Here is an 8,692-nt window from a genome sequence, read left to right as displayed (position 1 = left end):
ACACTACAAGGTACTTACAGCCATATTTGCCCGGTTTTACTTCAGTGAAGTCCACTTCCCAGTAGGCTCCCAGTCTATCTCCTTGGAGTCTCTTACGGGGCAGCTTTGCTTCTGCAAGCATTTGGCAGGGCACACAGTTGTGAACAATTTGTTCCACCAGGTGTTTTTTATTCATTGTTTTTATTTGTTTGTTTGTTTTCGAAACAGGGTTTCTCTGTGTAGTCCTGGGTGTCCTGGAACTCACTCTGTAGACCAGGCTGGCCTCAAACTCAGAAATTCGCCTGCCTCTGCCTCCCAAGTGCTGGAATTAAAGGCGTGCGCCACCACGCCCGGCTTCAGACTTCTCTCTCTCTTTTTTTTTGTTTTTGTTTTTGTTTTTTTGGTTTTTTTTTCGAGACAGGGTTTCTCTGTATAGCCCTGGCTGTCAGACTTCTCTTTCTTGATAGAAGTGGTTATTGGGATCTTTTGAGATGATTGCCAGATCTTCAGCAGAGTACCAGAGCTTGGGTCCCAGTAGTCCCTGGTCTCAGGCCACCATCACTGGGCCTCTGCTCTGGCCTCCTCACTCTTCTGGTGGCCCGGACAGTGTATATGATACTTACTTTTGCTGGCTTCTGCAGGGCTTTTAACAGGGCCAGAATCTCAGTTTTGTGCTTAATCTCTTTTCCTCCAGAGGTTAGCAGTCCTCACTGCTGGTAGATGGCACCATGAACATGCGCTGTGGTGAAGGCATACCTGCTGACCGTGTTGATGTTGATCTTCTTGCCTTCTCCCAACTCGAGGACCTTGGTGAGGGCAATGAGCTCAGCCTTTTGGGCGGAGGTCCCTTCAGGCAGAGCTTGCGCACACACGTCTTGTTGTCCATCTACTATGCTCTCTCTCTGCTTCCCTCCTTCAAGGAAGCTGCTCCATCAGTGAACCAAGTGGCCTTTGCGTCTGCCAAGGGCTGATCAGACAAATCTTTGCCAGCCGTGTGCTTCCACAAGCACTTGCTGACAGTCATGAATAGGAGGCTCAAGGTCGGGGGTCTGGGAGCAGAGTGGCCAGGTTCCGGCCCTTGTGGGTGCAAATGTAATTCTGTCAGAGTTGAGCAACAGAGTCTGATAGTAGGTCATGCGAGCATTGGTGAGCCACCGATCAGGCGACTGGCAGACCACGCTCTCCAAAGTATGTACAGCAGATACTACCAAGTCCTGCCCCATAGTTAATTTGTCTGCATCTTTAACCAGTATAGCAACCACAGCCACAATCCTCAGGCAGGTGGGCCACCCCGCTGCCACTGGGTCTAGCTTTTTGGACAGATATGCTACTGGCCTTTTCCATGGTCCCAGCTTCTGGGTCAAAACCCCTTTTGCTATGCCCTTATTTTCTGACACAAACAAATGGAAGGGCTTGGTTACATCTGAGAGACCCAGGGAACGGACTGACATTAAGACTGTCTATTTTTGTTGTTGTTGTTGTTGTTTTGTTCTGTTTTTGTTTTTTTGTTTTTGTTTTTGTTTTTTTTTTTTTTCGAGACAGGGTTTCTCTGTGTAGTCCTGGCTGTCCTGGAACTCACTCTGTAGACCAGGCTGGCCTCGAACTCAGAAATCAGCCTGCCTCTGCCTCCCAAGTGCTGGGATTAAAGGCGTGCGCCACCACTGCCTGGCCATTAAGGCTGTCTTAATGGCATCAAAAGCCCATTTCTCTTTTTCTCCCCAGGCAAAAGGCTGTTTGTTCTTGGTGAGTGGGTACAGCGGAGTCACTACCTTGGCGAATCCAGGTGTCCACAGGAAGCAAGAACTCTCTGACTCGTTTCTGGTTGGTGGGCGGCAGAATATGGAACACAGTTTCTTTTCTAGCTTCTGACAGCCACCTCTTTCCTCCCTTGAGCAGATACCCCAGGTAACTAACCTGCTGGCTGTGGTAGCCCAGTTCTCCCAGTTCAGTGAGGAGGCACTCTGCTCCTTGTAAACACAGGTCTTTGCTGGAAGCAGCTAAAAGGTCATCTATGTACTGCAAGAGGGTTACCTGGGGGTTGGCTGCCCGGAACATGGCCAAGTCTTGGTGGAGGGCTTCATCAAAGATGGTGGGACAGTTCTTGAAGCCTTGGGGCAGGTGTGTCCAGGTGAGTTGACCTGTCATGCCCGAGTCTGGGTCCTTCCCTTCAAAGGCGAAGTATTCCTGACTCCTGGTGGCCAGGGTCAGGCAGAAGAAGACATCTTTGAGGTCCAACACTATGTACCAAGTTCTGAAGGGAGGCAATGAACTCAACAGATTATACAGATTGGGGACCGTCGGGTATCGATTGGTTACCTGCTTGTTCACTTCCCTGAGGTCCTGGACAGGTCAATAGTCATTAGTTTCAGGCTTCTGCATGAGGAGGAGTGGGGTGTTCCATGCAGACTGACATTTCCACAGAATTCCTAACTGGAGGAGGCACAAACTGTGAGGTTGGATTCCATCTTGAGCCTCCTTAGACACAGGATCTTGGCGGACTGTTATCCGGCTGGATTGGGCTTTCGGGTCTACATAGACCGGGGGTCAGGGAGGGACGATTTTTGGCTTTCCCCATTCCTGCAGTCTCTGCCCATGCCTGTGGGTAATTCTGCAACCACCAATCCATATCTTTAATTTTTTTTTTCAAGACAGGGTTTCTCTGTGTAGCCCTGGCTGTCCTGGAACTCACTCTGTAGACCAGGCTGGCCTCAAACTCAGAAATCTGCCTGCCTCTGCCTCCCGAGTGCTGGGATTAAAGGTGTGCACTACCATGCCCGGCTATCTTTAACTTTTTGACTCCTGTCTTTAAACAATTGATATTCATCTTCTAACTTCATAGTCAATACCTGGATAGGCTTTCCCTTGATCTGTGGTCCCTCAGGAAGGAAATGGATCTGTGTTCCTATCTTGGTGAGGAGGTCTCTCCACAACAGGGGATGGGGCATTCAGGAATAACAGTGAGCACAGGCAGGGTCCCAGTGTGGCCATCGGAGGACAGCCCTGTGCTCTCCCCTCCTTGGACCATACCTGTGCCTCAGTCCCAGCAGGGGTATGCAATCTTGTTTCCAGAGCTTGGCTTCCACACCAAGCTTCCAGTTAGAGTCTGCCTCCCTGAGCCTTACCTCTGATAGCACCCCCCACCCCCAGCCTACCCCAGAGCTGAGTGATTCCTTTGAAGTCACTTCAGGGTCTTCTGCACCTTCCACACCGTGTTGCTTGAGATGTGCGTTTAAGGACCAAGGTCGGCCAACACCTCTCTCGTCCCTTTTAAATCTCAGATGCAGGGGCCTTGCTCGGTTGCCTCACGGGAACAGGGCATCAGGGCCGGGCACTTGCTTGGCTTCTGCAAGTTTCTAGGTTTGACCCCAGCACTGGACAGATGGACAGACAGACAGACAGCAGAAGAGAACTGCTCTGACCAGGGTTACTGGCCTTGGGACATAAAAACGTAAGTGTGGTCTGGTGACGACTCTGTGGGTAAAGTACTTGCTACAAAACCTTCCCCAGAACGCAGGGAAGGGTAGAAGGGATGAACTGACGTCACAAGGCCTCTGACCTCCTCAGTCCCGTAGTGCACTCACATGCCTGCCAACACACCCACACTCACTCGCTCACACACCTCACACTCTCTCACACACATATATACACATTCACATTTGCACACACCACACATGAACCCATACCCATACCACACACACTGTCTCTCACACATATACACACACACATACACACACACATACACACACACCACACTCGCTTACACACATCACAAACTCACACACACTCAGATACCACAATGCACTCTCTCACACACATACACACATCATACCACACATATACTCTCTCACATACATACACATATACACACATACCACACCACAATATACTTTTTTTTTTTTAGGTTTTTTGAGACAGGGTTTCTCTGTATAGCCCTGGCTGTCCTGGAATTCACTTTGTAGACCAGGCTGGCCTCGAACTCAGAAATCCACCTGCCTCTGCCTCTCCCAGTGCTGGGATTAAAGGCGTGCGCCACCACGCACAATATACTTTTATGTACCACACACACACTCATATACCACCCAGACACACACACAACAGACTCACACCACACACTCACACACCAAACATGCATTCTCACACACATACACACACACCCCCTACATACAATCTCATATACCATACACACACACACACACACATACATATACCACACAGACACACTTTCTCACATACACACACTCTCTCACTCACATATACACACATACACACACACACACACACACACACACACCATACAGGCACACTCTCTCACATACACACACCACACATACCCAGACACCACACATGCACTCTCTCACACACATACACACACATCACACACCACTCTCACACACATACACCATACACACTCTCTCTCACAAACACACACATAGATACACACACACACACACACACACGCTCACACACACACCCTCGGCAGAATGGACAAACATACAGTGTTTCTATAATGAAATTCCACTCAGCCCTGACAAAGCAAAGGACTATATGAGCATCAGGACAGAATGAAAAACAGCTGAAAGAGAAGCCAGACACGGAAGAGCGCGTGGCACATGATTCCTTGCAGGAGAAATTCACCAAAGTGCACTCCCTCCCTGTGAAGCAGAGAGGGACAGGACAGGAAGGCCATGGAGTGGCCTGGGTGGGGTGTTTGTGGCTGGAGCTGCTAATAAAATTCATGGAGACTCAGCTGCAGTTGTATCTGAGCTACTGTTTGTAAAGCTGTGTCTAGAGATGGCTCAGTGGTTAAGAGCACCAACTGCTCTTCCAAAGGTCCTGAGTTCAAATCCCAGCAACCACATGGTGGCTCACAACTATCTATAATGAGATCTGACTCTCTTCTGGGGTGTCTGAAGACAGCTACAGTGTACTTACATATAATAAAATAAGTAAATCTAAAAAACAAAACAACACTACAACAAAAAATCCTATTCAAAGATTAGCGATAAGTTTGCTTCTCCAACCAGCCACTTGGCCTTCCAGACTTATCCTCAGAGGTGCTATGTCACCTAGGGGTTACCTTTCACTCTGATGCTGGCAGTTCTGCCCCAAAGCAGAGACAGGAACTTTCAGAACTAGCGAAAGAGTTATATGGCCATTTGTTGACTCCTCATTCCTGGATATTTGCACATGGAAAAGAATCTGGTCAGAAGGCGAATTGTCCCCCATTGGTTCATGTGACATGCTAGTGACATGCTAGGAAACCTTTGGACCTCAAATTCTAAAAGGCAGAAGGGACAAAGGCTGTCTGTGGTGCCTGTTAGCATACCGAAGCACATGTTAATCTCAAGGCTCCCTCGGCATTACAAGGACCTGCTACACTTCCGGAGTCCATGCTAGCAGCCAGGCCCCTCCCATTCTCCAGCTCACCGGCTTCCCTCCCTACAGCTGCCCATTCTCTTTATTACCCTACTCAGTTCTGCTCGCTGACTGCTGTGCACTCTCTCCCTGTTCCTCTCTCTGCTCCGCTGCTGTTTCTCATGGCTGCTGTCTCTGCACTAGACCCTTCCAGACAGCTCTGGCCGTTCTCTTGTATCTACAATAAAAACCTTCCCAATAATTGTACCATAGAGTGGTCATATAGTCAGTTGATGCAACGGAATCTTTAGGAGGTGGAGTCTCGCTGGAGGAAAGCTTTACAGACCAGCATCACTTTACAGACCAGCATCGTTTCCTGGTCTCCGCTCTCAGCCTCCGGACTGTGCATGTGGTATGATCAGCTTCCTGTTCCTGCTGCCCCGCCCTCTATCAGGATGGACTGTGTCCCTCCAGCACTGTGAGACAAAATAAAACCTTTCTCCTTCAAGTTACTTATGTCAGAGCATTTTCTCACAGCAACAGGAAAGTAAAGAATACAGCCATTGTCCGTGGAAAAGGTACCCCACAGCCTAGTTGCTGGAGGTGGATATATTAGTACTGTAGAGACCACTAATACTTTAACACAACAGCAATAGGCAGTCTGACTTCGTACCATCCACCAAGACAAGCCAGGAAGAGCCGGGAGGCTGAGGTAAAGTGGAAACTTCTGGTTTCTTTGGAAAGTCAGTGATGTCAAATGATGTTTTGCTGAGGCACACAGGGGAAAGGATGTCTTGCTAAAGGAGACAGGTGAAAGAATGTTTTCCTGAAGCAGACACAGAGGAAAGGATGTTTTGCTAAAGCAAACACGTGAAAGGATGTGTGATGTTAAGAAGGAATATAAATATAACCCAACAGATGGTGGAAAAATGCTTGATGGTATTGGTCCCTGGCCATTCCTTACTGGTCATCATTTGTTATGAATTCATAGAAAGAAACAAGGCAAAAACTTCTGGTGGTGTTCTGCCACTCAGCCAATTGGCCGAGTGAGGTGGAAGTTTCTGGATATGTCAGCTGATACAGACTTACGTGGTGTTTTGTTGAGGCAAGACCTGTGGGAAGATGAGTGACGTCTGGAGGGTGTATAATAGGACCGGATGAACAGTGATGGTGGGGCTCTCATAGCTAGCTTTGATCTCGTGTGTCTTGTCTTTGCTGAGCTTCACAGTGATGGTGGGGCTCTCATAGCTAGCTTTGATCTCGTGTGTCTTGTCTTTGCTGAGCTTCACTTTGTTGAGAGGCACAGCAGAGAACTTCTCCTGGTGTCCCTGCTTCAGTTGTTCCTGCTGACTGATGCCCGATCTTGTTACAGGTGGTTGTGAGCCACCATGTGGTTGCTGGGATTTGAACTCCAGACCTTCGGAAGAGCAGTCGGGTGCTCTTACCCACTGAGCCATCTCACCAGCCCTCCTACATGCATTTTTTAAATTTTTTTTTATTTTTTTTAAATTTTATTGTATTTTATTGTATTTATTTATTTAATGTGAGTACACTGTAGGTGACCTCAGACACACCAGAAGAGGGCATCAGACCCTTTTATAGATGGTTGCGAGCCACCATGTGGTTGCTGGGAATTGAACTCAGGACCTCTGGAAGAGCAGTAAGTGCTCTTAACTGCTGAGCCATCTCTCCAGCCCCCTACATGCATTTTAAAAGATATGTTTATTATGTGTGCTTATGTATATGAAGGTGGGTATATGCATGTGAGTGTAGTGCCCTTGGAGGCCAGAAGAGGGCAATCTAGATCCACAGGAACTAGATTCACAATGCACATTTTTCTCTCATATTTGAAAGTAGTTTCAGTGGCTAGAGAGATGGCTCAGTGGTTAAGAGCACTGTCTGTTCTTCCAAAGGTCCTGAGTTCAAATCCCAGCAACCACATGGTAGCTTACAACATCTGTAATGAGATCTGATGCCCTCTTCTGGTGTGTCTGAAGACAGCTACAGTGTACTTAAATATAATGATAAGTAAATCTTTGGGCTGCAGCAATCAGTGTGGTACTCAGACCCTCGAACAGAATTAGAGGTTGGTGACTATGAGCTGCTTTGTGGGTGCTGGGATCTCAACCCAGGTCCTCTGCAAGAGCTTGTGTTCTTAACCCCCTGAACCCTTGCTCCAGGCCCTGGACATTGCTTTTAAGCTTGAGATTTGTGTGTTTCATTTAGAATGTCCAACGGAAGTTGGGTGTGGTGTACTCCAGTACTCAGGGGGCAGAGGCAGATGGAACTCTGAGTTTTAAGTCAGCCTGGTCTATGGAAAAAGTTCCATGACAACCAGGACACCACACACACACATACACACACACACACCATGTCATGAAAAACTTAGAAAGCAAAGAATAAATATCCACAGAAGTAAGGTAACGAGAAGGTGGTCATGAGAAAGGATGCCATCTTCCAAGAAAGGGAAAAGAGAATACTTGGTTGCCCTGTGCTAGCTACCAAATGAAACTCCAAGCCAGAAATGGGTTACCTCTTTGTAGATTGTTAGCTGGTCGTGCCCCATATACCCTCCCCAGGGGGAAAAAAGCCATTAAAGGGTACTGCCAGTTCTGTCAGTTACCCTCGAGTACTTATCTACAGGCTAGCAGTAAGGAGCTGTGCATACCCCCAGAGGAAAGTGGTCACCAATGTCACTCTGCTGACAACCCTGCGAGCTACAACAACCTGTTGGCAAGATAGGCCCACTGGGACAAGAATGACCAGGATGTTAGGAGAGGAACCAACTGCTTTTAAAATTGGGTTGAAACTGGCTCCACAAGAGGGAATCCATTCCTGGGACTTAATAATTCAGTGAGGCCAGGAAGCCATGGAGAGATAGATTGTGGGCCTGGGGGAAACCGCTATTATTCTGCTAAAGGGACATAGTAATAAAATGACTCCTAATGACTTGTTGCTGGTCCCACAGATCACTGTGTTGCTTGACTCTTGCCACAGAACCTTCTTCTTTTTGCAGTAGAAGGCTATTAACATGCAACCACGCACAGGCTAATATTCAGAGAACACAGAACATTAGAATGGTAGCTTTGAATGGGATGTGGATATCAGCTTCTCTTCTTGGGGCTCAGGATCTACACAGAAGAGGGGGTGGGACAAGTAGAGGCAGTAGATAACTTCAAAGCAGCAGCATTTTACACACTTGTGCAATAAGGGAGGTACACACATGAGCCCAGGGATGGTGAAAGCATACACAAGACTCACACAAACTCCAGCCAGGCAAAAATCTCAGCATGGAGGAGGGGAGAGAGCATGAAGTCCCACCCCTAGCTGAGGGTCTATGGGCATTTGTTGCCACCGG

The sequence above is a fragment of the Mus pahari genome, chromosome 21 (genome assembly GCF_900095145.1).
Source record: "Mus pahari chromosome 21, PAHARI_EIJ_v1.1, whole genome shotgun sequence".
Lineage (NCBI taxonomy): Eukaryota > Metazoa > Chordata > Mammalia > Rodentia > Muridae > Mus > Mus pahari.
The sequence above is the reverse complement of the archived record's forward strand: the minus strand, read 5'-3'. Positions refer to the sequence as shown.